The sequence below is a fragment of the Dermacentor silvarum genome, unplaced genomic scaffold (genome assembly GCF_013339745.2).
Source record: "Dermacentor silvarum isolate Dsil-2018 unplaced genomic scaffold, BIME_Dsil_1.4 Seq119, whole genome shotgun sequence".
NCBI lineage: Eukaryota > Metazoa > Arthropoda > Arachnida > Ixodida > Ixodidae > Dermacentor > Dermacentor silvarum.
Window position 1 is genome coordinate 28937 of NW_023605640.1, and position 13687 is coordinate 42623.

At 44.1% G+C, this 13687-nt stretch overlaps 2 non-coding genes across 2 annotated transcripts; both read left to right on the plus strand.

Annotated features, from left to right (window-relative positions):
• The first annotated feature begins 776 nt into the window (after window positions 1-776).
• On the plus strand, window positions 777-940 carry LOC119434521 (U1 spliceosomal RNA). Its single transcript, XR_005188619.1, has one exon. It is a non-coding gene; the product is annotated as a U1 spliceosomal RNA (small nuclear RNA).
• Window positions 941-13523: 12583 nt separating this feature from the next.
• LOC119434522 (U1 spliceosomal RNA) lies at window positions 13524-13687 on the plus strand. The gene has a single exon (XR_005188620.1). It is a non-coding gene; the product is annotated as a U1 spliceosomal RNA (small nuclear RNA).

Here is a 13687-nt window from a genome sequence, read left to right on the forward strand (position 1 = left end):
GCTCATCCACATACTGCGTTTCTTTCATTGTAAAATCGTAGAATAAAGACCTCACAGATGGAACCGCACAACCACCCGCGAAACCCAGCAGCTGCTGTGGTAGGCGCGACACGGGCGGCGGCTCGGCGGCGGAGTGCCTACCAAGCGAAACTAAATTCCGACGACAGCGCCACCGCATTTTCGTGACGTAGCGCCGTGGTGTAGGTCTATAAGAAGCATTTTATCGCCAGTATCAGAAAAAAAAGGCTCTTTAATATTATAAAACGACGCTTTTAGAATGAGAAATTATTAGTCACCAAGCGTAGTCGGAATGCCGATAACAAGCTTATTCTGCTTACGCATATATCATCTCTTTTTAAAGCCAAATTACTATTATAGACTATGCATACCGCAGGTTACAGATTTAAGTTAACCGGTTCACTTCTGTGAACCGTCTTGCCCATCGATCTCTACCATGGTGTATGGAGCCTACATTCAAGCGATGGTGGGGTAAGCGGCTCTGCCATCAGTCAACGACGCGAAGCTTGACGGGGTTGCCGTCGTCGCAAACTTTCCGTTTTGAGCAACTAAATAAGGCATGCCGATTGTCCTCTGCATCTTTAGACGATTTGCAATAAAAGGACCGATGGAGAGACTAAAAGTCTCTCTACTTTTGCCAACATAGTATGCAAACTGTTGAGTGAACAGCGTTAATTTTTGTTTGACGACTCGTCCCGAACTGGAGCAAGATGGCGATCTCCGCGGAGTCTGGAGGCCGTCCGAGACCATCTCAAAGCATACTTACCTGGTGCCGGGATTACCGTGATCAGCTAGGCGGTGTCCCCAGGGAGAGGCGCGGGCATTGCACTGCGCTCGTGCTGACCCCTGCCACTACCCCAAACTGGGGCAGATGGGGCATGCAATTTTTGGTAGTGGGGGACTGCGTTCGCGCTATCCCCCTCCATTACTAAATCCAAAGTGAGAAATATGGGCTCCACTGGAGCATGGGAGTGTGTGGTGCGCGGGTGCCGGTTCGACCCGGTGCTACTCGGTTAGACTGGAATTTGTTGACACCGGTTTGACGGGCGCTGGCCTTTTCCTAGTTGTTGCCCTTTCCTGCTTTATGAGAATCTCCCTCTCCTGCTGTTTCGATTTCAGCAGGATGGCGAGACCTTTTTCGTCGATATTGCGTATCGAAAAGACTAATGAGTTTAGATTTCCTTCCAATTGGAAATGATGCTTGCGCTGCATCTGCTCTGGCTGCAGGTGCTGCAGTTCCATCAAAACCATGTCAGCAATCTCGGAAACTGGCATTATTAGTTTGCCAAGAATAGTTCTCTTCAGGTGGAGTCACTGAGGAAGCTTTAGCTCGGGGCCTACTCTAATTTCCTTATTCAAGTACATATATGTGTATTTGAATACATGTGCTCTCAAGTAAAAAAAAAAGTTACAAGCACAGTGTATAGGAGTTTGTAACTCTGCGCCAAAAAGCAGACATTGCAGTTCTGCAAAGTGCATTTGTTAGAGAACCTGAAACACTTAAATGGGATATATGGATTTATAGATTATGTGAAAAGTCGAACTCGCAAATTAGTGGTATATTTCGTAAAGGTGTCAAATATAGCAGTTTTGTCCGCTTTAGATTTCACAATAGATGCAGTTTACAGAATTGGGATATTGTTATTTGTTACTGAGCTGGAAACTGGGTACTTTAGTTGTTTTTTTTTCTTTCAATTTTCACCAATATCTGTCAAAAAATTGATGCCCTAAATAAAAAAAATCTGCCTCCTACAATCAGAAGACTTAACATATTTATGTGCCGTGCACATAGTCAAATTCAGTGCAGTGGATGCCGAGCAAACGATTTTTCCGATACCATGTATTTAGTTAGGAACTTCCATGGTTCCCCCCTTACAGCCCTAAATGGCACAAGAACCTAACCTAGATGGAAACACGACAATTTAAAATGCACAACACATTATATACTTACTTGTGGTATGCACATTGCGTCCTTGCTTGCCTGTGAAAGGCAGTTAGAAACTCTCCTGATTTTTTTTTTGCAACTACACGGTTGGTACAATGTAAGGGTTCCTTTTACTCGATTCTGTTCCTTTCTTGTCAGCCACCACTCATAACTGCCCAATCCTGTTGATTTAGGTTTTAAGCAGAGTGCGGCCTGGACCAGTGATGAAGTGCGAAAAGGGCGAACAACACGAGCACGAGCACTTCCAACTATTGTCGGTCCTTCTCTGTGTGTCTGTTTGCACCTGTCTTCTAACAGCTGTGTTTCAGAAAACTAACGCAGCAAGAAATACTTCTTGAAGAACTGGACCGGAATCATTGCTGAGCCAGAGCTCTGCCTCAATCGTGCTGGGCTACACTTTGGTCATCATCACCACCACCAGCCTATTTATAATAATAAGTTTATTTGCCATCATACATATTAGATGGGAGGACAGAGGGAAAAAAGCTGCTCACATGCAGCTTGACCAGCCCACAGCCCCTGATTTGTTTATTTTGGCAGAAGCAGCATATCAACTCATAAAAGTATACACAAAATTGGCACAGTAAGTGAAATGTAACAAACAGTGTAATGATGGTGTCTTGAACAAAAACAGATTATATTAACAATAAAAACCACGGAACAACATGAAATCACAGCAAAAGGAAGTGTGCAAAATTAAGCACTGTACATAATACGGAGATTCCGATAAGAAGAAGAAAATAAATCAAAGCCATCTAATTCGTAGGCGTTCAAAAGACAGTGTGTAAGATAAACGCTGTTTTCCGGTATTAAGATGAGGAGTATGAACTAACCAGCTTTCTGCATATCTAGTTGGGTAGTATGATAATTTATTTTCCAAATTTGCTAGAATTTGTAGACTTCTGAGGTTTTCTCTTATCTCAGTTTTGAACTTCACGCTCAGTCTGTCAATTTATGTCTGTTGCAGGACCAAGGCCTTTGCCAGCGACCTCCAATTACCCCTCCCTTGTGCCAGCTGGTCCTATCTTATGCCTACATGCTTGCTAATTTCATCGCACCACCTAATTCCCTGCTATCCTCTACTGCGCTTCTTGGCACCCATTCTCTAGCTCTTATAGACCATCGGTGGTTATAGACCACCGGTTATAGACCACCATCCTGCGCATCGCACAGCCTGCCCAGCTCCATTTCTTCCTCTTAAATGACGGCGAGAATACCGGCTACCCCCCTTTGCTCTCCAATCCACACTGCTGTCTTCCTGTCTCTTATGCCTAACATTTTTTGTTCCATCGCTCATTCAGAAGTCCTTAACTTCTTAAGCTTCCGTGTTGACTTTACCATGCTTCAAAGTCACGTGGCACTACGTGCCTTCCTTCTCCTCGGGTGTTTTCTTGACGTTAGTGCAACTCAGAATGAGTGGAAAAAAAAAAAGCGAACGCTAAACAGGAGGCAGTAGAGCACTTCCTTGTCTCCTGTTTCTCCTTGCTTTTCCTACTTTTCCTTCACTGAGTGAGTTGCACTAAGCTCAAGAAAACATTATGCGATACCAACTCACCCAAATCGCCATCCTTGTGTTCTCCTTGGCAATTTCTGGCAGCCACTTTATCCCATCTCCAGCTGCAGCTCACGGTCGCCACAAAACTTAATTTTGAACTGTGACGTTTGTTCTCGAAAATGCGAGATGTACAGCACCATCTTTTTTCGAAGCTTGCGCAGCACCCCCAGTGACTGGCATGCGCTTCTTTTATTTGGACAGTGAAAATTGGCTATCTTTTAGTGAGGCATATATTGTAACACGACATTTTCGATTCTGTGTTTGCATTGTAATTGGTTGCAGTATGTATTGCACTGTGCTATTTGGATTTCGATCATGCTGCATCTACAGTTCTGACATCTTCAGCACATTTTAAATAAACAACTTGCATTGCTTATAGAATACTGGGACGGTCATCTTTGCCAAACTCAGGAGGGCTATGCACTGCGGTGCAACCACAAATTGTAGAATAAAAAAAAAATGCCATGCTTCTTTCCAGACCTTTCTGGTCTCTCTGTCGTGATTTTATAAAATTTACGTATACTGCAGGCTATGGTCAGGCTCAATCAGGAGTGAAGAACAAGCAGACATTGAATGCAATGATTGAACGGCATGTTAAGCGTATGAGATAACAATATCAAAGAAAAACTTAATTTTGATTTAGTACAAAGTGTAAATACAAATTGTGTTTATACAATGATGTATTATTCAGCTTTCGTCCTGTGTTCTTCCATCTGTCCATGTTTTTAGCGCTGCTTTTTCCACCATGGAGGCATACCAACGAGCTCGCCTTCAGACCCTTTCATGTATTATGAGCATGTTACATACCAGAGCTTATGTCTGTAATAGCATTAACTAATCAGACCCTTTCATGTATTATGAGCATGTTACATACCAGAGCTTATGTCTGTAATAGCATTAACTAAACAGTTAGCTGGTTTGCATGATGGGAAAAAAATAAACATCATATGCAAGATAACTTATCAGTCTTCAGAAGGAGTAGTGAACTTGGTATCAGTGAGCCGACAATGAAGCGATGTTTTTTACTTCAAACATGTGTGATTTGGTGATATTTTACTTGCCAGCGTGTCTAACCTGTTACAAAAAATGTACGTGAAATTCACACCCTTAGCCACCTCTGTTATTTGTTTCCTGCTTTGAGTTTGGTTACTGGGGTACCTATTTTCGGTGTCATTTCCAGACAGGACTCGGAAGTTTGCAGAGAAACACTGCAGCATTAACATGCAACTGCTTCCTAAAACAAGACAAAATTGACATATTCAAACAGTAAAGCCACTTCTATAGTTTATTGCACACTTTATTACGTAACATAGATTTCATTGGGTACATAAACGGTTGGTATTCTTATACTCTTTTCTGGACAATGTTCAGCAGCATCGGTTAGCAAAATAGAACTCACTCAGACTCACTAATATATATATATATATATATATATATATATCTGGATTCTTGAGGTGCTGTGTGCACAATTCTGCAAGCCAAGATAGTGCATCAAAAGTGAAAGCACTGACAAAGATAATGTACAAAACATTGAAACACTTCTGATTGGACTTCTGCTGTAATTTTGAATAATCTGTGTTTCCTCTTGGTGCCAGCATGTCGCATAGCAGGTTATCTATCATTATTTTTCGCGATGTTTTTTACATCAGGCATATTTTCCAAATGGCTGTATAGGTGCTTTTCAAGTGTGCTATAGACATAAAACAGTTTGTGTTCTTGTATCTGACATTCCTGTAGGGAGTCGTCAGATGAGTCGCATTCTGTAATTTTGACACGACTCACTGAAGGATTGAAGATTCCTAATCTATTAGACAGTTGTAGGCTTTTCATGATTTTGAAGATGCGAGATGTGTGATGAAGTTTAGATTTCTAATGAACAGAATTAATTGGAATCTGAAGGGGATATGTATCGTACCTATAAACTTTAGCTTAGGGCCTCACTCAGGCACGCTCGGCCAAGCTTACTCGGACTCAATGTTATCAAAATCAGACTTAGGCAAGCTTACTCACTTTCACAGACCTGTACTTATTCAGACTCTCCAAACCACCGACTGATGCATGTTCACAGAATCATGGGCACTGCTTAGTGGGCACAGAATTAGGTTTGTTGAGGATCATGCAGACTCCGTTTTGCTTGAAGTCTCATGAACTCGAAAAGAATTTGAATCATGTGCGACTGAGCTCAGACGGACCCACACAATCTTCGATTCACTGGCACTCACCCTGACTCGGACTCACACTTACACAACTCGCCTCAGCTCGTTCAGGGTCAGATATCACGCCTGCTCAAACTCACTCAGACGCGAGCGTTGCACCATCACAACTCCCTGGAGCTCACTCAGACACTTGGGGACGATTCTTAGTCTGAGTTGGAATGAGTTGACTCGTTAGTTCACTGACATGTGGTACAACTCAGGCTCAAGAGTCTCACTAGCACAACTCCCTGGGCCTCATTCAGAGACTCGGGGACGGTTCTGAGACTGAGTCAAGAAAATAAGTTGACTCAGTTAGTTCACCGACGCACGGCCACGAAGGTTTAACACGTGGTTAGTTAATTTTTCAAGGCTAGGCATCTGGTGTAAATAGAAAGTCGTGGTTGAAAGGTGTTGTGAATGTGCATTGTTTAGTCAAATCTCTGTTTGACGGGAAGGTTGCATCCTACTGCATTAACATTTGCCTGAACACATTCGATTATTTGGAGCATTAGAAACAAATGGTGTATCGAAAGGGACACCATAGGGCCAAATTTTTGTATAGGTGTGGTGACAGCATATCATGATGCATATGAGCGGTCACAAACATGGTGACACAATGAAGAACCAGAGGAGCCTGTAGGAAAATCTTGCACCGCATATTACAGTCTATATAGGCGATAGTCGCTGCACTTAAATATGGTCTGTACAGTGCTGAAACGTAATTTCTCAGTGAAAGCAAACATGTGGCCGCCATGCGGAGAGCAAAAATTTAACTGCGACACACGCAAGGTGAGATGTGCACCTGCTAGAAACCAACTCGTATATTATTTATTGGTGCAAAGCATGTTCAGCCAAAGACTATCACTTTTTGCTGAACGTACACGTCAAGCTCTTGAACTTTGTTGTTGTTTCAAACGTTTATTAAGTGAAAAGGAAAACAGAGGCCTCATGTCAGTGCGTCAGGCATCTGTGGAATAGGGAAGGGAAAAGGGTTAGGGTGGTTTAAGGGACAGGAATAACTGGCAGAAAAATAAGAGGGTAATTAAGAGATAAAATGGTAAAGAGCATCCCACACTGCTTTTGCTAGATGGGGTGGATGTGGCAGAATGAGGGCGTCCTTAAACGACTCGGTTCTTAAGTTAGTTGGGATCGTGTCCACGAGAATCTGTCATTCATCTTGAAACTGCCCAAATGATGTGTTCAGTAGGAGTGGATAATTGGCAGTTGGAACACTTGCCCAGATCTGGCACATCACGAAAGGAGGTGTGTCGTTTGGCAAGGGAAAGGTTAGTAAGAGTCGTGAGTTGCCTTATGCAGACTTGCTGGGAGCGTGAATAACATTTTAGAAGGGGAGTATATGATTAACATGACAAGCTAAATGGCTCTTTGCTTTGCCTCTTAATAGCATTCTGGTGCTAATCTGGGTCGTATTCAGAGTCCAAAGGGGTCTAGCTGTCTTGAGGCACGGGGGTAATTTGATCACTGCCGCGAGGTGGGCCTCTTCATTTTGGGGGTTTCAAGCATGGTCGGGTGCCCATGAGATGGTGACATTGACGTTGTAGTAGCAAAGCAGAGTGGCCTTGAGTTTCTGAATTTTCCGGAGGCTCAAACTGTGTGACAAGGGGACATTGACACTCTAGGAAAGCCCCTCGACTGTTGGTGTGAATGCATATGTGTTTGTAACATGACAAAATGGATATGTTGTTGGTGACATGAGTGAGCGACAGAATGATCCCTTCGAGTTCTGCTCCTTTAATGGTGATGTCTGATGGTAATAGGCATATTTTACGAGAATCGAGTGAAGGTATTCGCCATGCTGCTGTTGTGCTTGTGTCAGTTTTGGAAACGTCTGTGTACTATATGTTTAGTGTGTCTGGACGCTCTGTTTGCTTCTTATGTTGTATTGCGGCTGTATTTTTGTTGAGTGGGCGTGGACTTGGTTTAGGATGAGTTAGTGATAGAGTAGCCCATGGTGGTAGTTGTGAAGGTATGTCGGGTAGCCGTGATGTATTATCACCGATGGCTTGAAGGATATGTCGTCCATATGAGGTTGTTGAAGGTGGAATATGTGAATTGAGAAGTGGATCTGATCTGTCTGTGTATTTTGTCATGTTACTGTTGTTGTAAAGGTCTGAATTTTTGTGTGCATTGGTAGACCGGTAATGAGACGGAAACATCTCTCTGTTCAAGATTTCGATTGCGCACTGCTGCTTCCGTGTGAGATTAAGATATGGATAATTGAGCATCACGCATGAGACAAGCAGTGCATGGCAGAGTTGTCTAAAGGTCATCTTTCTTAAGACCAGACTGGCGAGACGTAAAGCACTAGATAATACAAAGTATTTGTTTCCCACTTTTGATTATGTTAGTGAGCCACGTATTAGCTTTGCCATGGTTAATACTTAAGCCTAGCACCCTTAGTGGGTTTAAGTGGCATAGGCTGGTTGTTAAGCTTGAGTGATGATAATTGACGTATTGGTTCTGTTCTTTATCTAGAGCCATTGAGTACTACAACATACTCTGATTTCTCTGGTGTAGCATGCATACCAACATCACGGAGAGAGTCTTCAATGGCATTATTACCTTGTTGAAGGGTGTGCTTTTGTTGTCCTATCGAGCCTGTGTTGGGACCACAATGCTACATTATTTGCATATATACTACTAAAATGGATTCTTGAGATGTCTCCGAGATGGAGACAGGCCATTATCAAATTAAGAAGAGTGGGGGACAAGACTGTGCCTTTGATTTGGTCCTGATTGAGATAACGTATTTACAACTGCGATTTGGTACGAGAGATTTTGAAGAAGACCCAATTTTTTTTTTAATTTTGAAATTGGCCTGTTATTCCAAAATGTTCAGTGCTTTCGTTAACTGATTGGCGTTAGCTGATTATAAGCCTTCTTAATGTCAATTTAAACTACTGTTTTTGTTTGTGCTGTGCTGTTAGGAATAATGAGCTCACGTAGTAACAGTAGGACATCTTGTGTACTTGCCTGTGATTGAAAGCCTACTTGGAAGAGGTGAAGAATGTTGTTTGTCTCTATGTAATGCTGCAAGCAATACAGAACTATCTGCTCTGCTAATTTGCAAATCGTGGTCATGAGTGATATAGGCTGCAAGTTAGTAAGGAGTGTAGGGGGTTTGTTTGCCTGGTTTAGGAGAATGGGTATAACAACGGAAGGTTTCCAATCTAAAGGCAGTGCACCGCTCTCCCAAGCATCATTAATTGCGTGCAGTAAAGTAGTCTTGGCATTTTCAGAAAGATTTTTCAGGTCAGAATTCGTGACACTGTCCTTTCCTGGGGCAGTTCCTGACTTTGGGGCGTGAAGTGTGAGTTCCAATTCGCACAATGTGAACTCGGAGTCCATCTCAGTAGGAGGGGGCGCTTGGAAATATCGGTGTATACAAGGTGGGATCAGAGGTTGTAGCTGCTTGGGGGAAGAAAATGTCTTCTGCTTGGGTAGCTAGGTCATCAGGTGCAATGCCGAGATGAAGGGCAGTGTTTTGAGCTGCATTCCGGCTTTTTGATTTTCGAGACATTCAATTAAGGAGTGTCCAATTTCGGAATACATGATGTGAACCACTGAGGGAATTGTGTAACTATTTCTATTGCTTAGTATACAATCCCTTTGCATACATTGTGGCCCATTGAGTGGCAAGGTTACGTTTTCTTACAAGATGGTGTGTGATGCCTTCCCTTTGTTTGTTTGAGTAGCAAAAGATGGGAATTCCAGAGATTAAGTAAATGCTGATCCGGATCAGGATTTTGACGAATGCGAATTTCAGTGGAAGAGTTTTTGCGAGCGTTATGAATTTTGCAACAAGGTGTGAGAGGTCGCATGATTCTAAATTGCTGCTGGCAAGTTTAACAGGGTATTTGCCTCGATTTATGATGTACTCTGTGTATCTGTATGTAATGCGTTGTTTGCAATGGAGAGTAATAGTCATTGGGAGATGATCACATCCGAATGTATGTACTAGCATAGTCCAGCTATGCTTGAGTTTGGGAGTACCCCCAAGTCATGTCCGGTGACATATTCTTTCGACGTCTGTACTGAGCTAACCTTATAGGTAAGTTTACGTCAATAAAATGAACAAGTTTTGCAGCCGTCACGAGATTAAGCAGTTGATGTCCGTGTTTGCTAGTGTATTGGTAGTTCGTCTTCCAATAATGAAAGAAATCTGATTGGCAAAGGTTCTGAAAGTGTGTAATCCACGAGAAATTATATTGTAAAGTATGTAAATGCCCCAAGCGAATATAGGCCGATACGATAATGTATGTGTAATTATGACTCGTACAGGGCACTGCAGTGATCTCTTGTGATACGTAACCATACTTGGTAGTGTCCAGTTGTGAATGTGCTATGTTTCGCCAAATAGAGAGGAGCTTTACCTGGGGTGGAGATTGTTCCCTGCCTTCTATCTGGGATTGTGGGGTTTTGATAACCGACGTAGCCATGCAGAGTGGTACTGGAGTCATTGGTTTATTGAAGAAGGGCGATAGGATGGGTTCGCTCCAGGTGCAACAAAAGCTCAATTTTTTGGGGTGCAGAGCACAACAGTTAACACTGAAGAATCCATAGTCGCATCTCGGGAGGGCAGAAAGTTCTTCATGGTTGGGATTTGGTAGTTGTTGGAGTAAACTGAATTTGACTTTGAAGCGTAGCACTAATGATGTTAGGCAGCATTGTTGTCAAATTGTTGATATGGTATGATGCACCTCTGTGAAGATGTGTTGCAACCCGCCGTGGTTGCTCAGTGGCTATGGTGTTGGGCTGCTGAGCACGAGGTCGCGGGATCGAATCCCGGCCACGGCGGCCGCATTTCGATGGGGGTGAAATGCAAAAACACCCGTGTACTTAGATTTAGGTGCACGTTAAAGAACCCCAGGTGGTCCAAATTTCCGGAGTCCCCCACTACGGCGTGCCTCATAATCAGAACTGGTTTTGGCACGTAAAACCCCATAATTTAATTTAAGATGTGTTGCAGAAGCTGTGGAAGTACTTGTTGCCTTATTACTTGCGTGATCTGCTAGCTGTATCGGCTTAGTGAGTTGTTCTTGCAGGACAGGAGCAGTCTGTTCTTTGATGGTCTCAGTTAGCGTGATTTTCAAGGATGTGAAAAGTTCTTCTCTGATGGCCTTTAGTTTTGGCAGTACTTGAGGTGATTGTGGGATGAAGGTTTGGTCTCCCTTAGCTTGGTGAAGCAATACTTTAGATGGCGCGGCTTTCTGACTGAGAAGTGGTACAAATAATTTTCCAGTAAAAAGGCCTTCTGAGCCGGCCATTGAGGGTTTCGGTGATTCGTGCACAATTTGAGCATGTTTTTTAAGTCTTCCCACTAGTGCAATTTGAGCTTGTTTATCGGTTGCCATGCGGGGTCTGTCGCCATGTTTGCGCCTTTACAATTTCCGCATGAAGGCGTAGTTACACATTTGCGATCGTCATTTTTCTGTAAACTACATGTGTCGCACTTTGGTGTGGCGAAGTTTGGACTGATGTCCTCTTTGTGGCTGAAACGGTGGCATGTGGTACAGATTACAGGCCGTGGCTTGTATGGATCAATTCTTACATCGTGGTATGGATGGACCCGCACTATTACGCTTAAGTCGCGAAGTGTGCATGGAAGTCGGTCTTTTTTGAATGTGACAAGTGCAGAGTTTGTCTTGCCCATTGGATGAGCGCAGACAACTTCCGATTTTGAGCAGTATATTTTATTTGCAAGCTCAGCTGTAGGAACCTCCTGTATCCTGTTACTACTTCTCTTATGTTGCTGGCTTGTAAGCCTTCCTATGCATGAAATGGTACAGTGTTTTTTTTTTTATGTTCAGTTGCTTAAGATAGAGAAGTTCAGTGGCCAATCGGTGTGACTCGATATATCAACTGCGAGTAAAATCGAGTGCTCCAAGAAACACACCTGGATTTCTGGGCAGTCAGGAGTGCCTTCACCTGGTGTTCATTGGATCGGTATGTGTGGAGGAGGCAAGCACCTTCAAGGTTGACTGGTTATTTGGGATGGAAGATGATTGTTATTTAGGCATTCGACCTTGTGCAGTAGGAATCGAGGAGTTATAGGTGCTGCAGGAAGCGTCATCTCCTACTTGAATGTTGCCAGCGGCAGGGAGGTGCTGTGATGAAGTGGAGGCAGGCTTGGGTAACTTTGGCTTAGCAATTCTTCTGGACTTGTGCGTGACTTGAAGCCTGGACGCTTTTAAGAGCACTTCGTGGTGCTTAGGCGATGCACAGTGAAATCTATAGCGCTATCACTGGTGGCAAGGTCTGTGTCGACGGCAAGGTCTGTGTCTGTGTCGAGGGATCGTCAACGTCCACTCTGAGTGTGCTGAAAGGGTTTGGTGCCTGTTAGGGGTGTGAAAATATTCGAAACTTTCGAATAACGAATCAAATAGTGTTCTACTCGAATATTTCGAGATGTCAGCTGCACACAGTTAAACATAAACTAGGAGCAAAAGTACAATAAGTTTTCACCTCCACGGGCATATATAGGCATGAAACATGAGATCTTGCAAAGTGGAGCAGGCCATGTCGCTTAGGTAGCCATACTTAACAGGCTATAAAGCAATCATTCGGACTCTCTGAAGAGTCCTGTGTATGTGAAGAAACTACTTGTTTGATCTGAATTCTCCATTTGTGCTTTTAATAAACAAAGCTTCATAGCATACTACGTAATGAAAAAAACTTGCTAAGAATACCAGGATGTGAACATTGTGATAACAGCTGTTCATTATTCAAAAATTATTCGATTTGTATTCAATCTGGTCTCAAAAATCACTATTCGCACACCCCTAGTGCCTGTGATACGCCATGTCAAAGGTAGCTGGTGTCGAGGAAAATCCCAACGGCGACGGTAGAGGAGCCGTGTGCTTCGTTAGGCCTCCAAAGGTAGCTTCGCCGGTGACCGGGGTGGGTGGGGGGAGCGCGATGAGAGAGGAGGCAGCCGGGTTCCCAAGCGTGCGCTGCGGCGGGCCGAATTTCACCGTTGCATACAATATCGGTCGCATATGCGCATGTCCTTCAGGACGGCGACTACGCCCGCGAGCACGCAGGTTGTACTTTACTGTTATTTGCGTTTGTGCTTTTCGAAGTAGGCAGAATGGAGTCGGCGAAGGCAGCTTAGAACTTCAGTTCGTAACGCATCGAGCGCGAAGTCGCACCGTTTCAGCCGGGAGCGATTTCCGCCAAGGAGCCGTGCAATCTGCAGCGCGGCTCCACGTACGGAGGGCGATTCTAAGCTCCAAATTGTCAACTGTCGTTAGGGTGTGTCCAGATTAATGTCGATGCAGACGTACCGGCCGTCATGCAACCGCAGTTAGAGCGCCTACCGCGCGTCCTCCTGTAGACGCCATTCGTGAGAGTGACCATAGAATAAAGAACAAACTTGGTAAAAGAACCAACCATCGCCTTGAACCAATGCCATTGAACCAACTTGGAGTGGTCCTATCCGTGTATCCACGAGTGTGGCATGTGCGTCCTATGTAGAGATGTCAGAAGGGTACGGGAGCGTGGTAAGCGGCTCCGCCTCCAGTCGATGACGCGAAGCTTGACTGGTTTGCCTACATCGCAAACGTTCTGTTTTGAGCAACTGAATGAGGCGTACTGACTTTTATGTGGACATTTAGACAGATTGTAATAAAAGGAACAAGGCAGAGACATTGAGTTTCCCTAATTTTGCCAATTTAGTGACCAAACCTGACAAGTGAACGGTGTAATTTTGGTTTGACGACTCGTCCCGAACCGGAGCAAGATGGCGATCTCCGCGGAGTCTGGAGGCCGTCCGAGACCGTCTCAAAGCATACTTACCTGGTGCCGGGATTACCGTGATCAGCTAGGCGGTGTCCCCAGGGAGAGGCGCGGGCATTGCACTGCGCTCGTGCTGACCCCTGCCACTACCCCAAACTGGGGCAGATGGGGCATGCAATTTTTGGTAGTGGGGGACTGCGTTCGCGCTATCCCCCT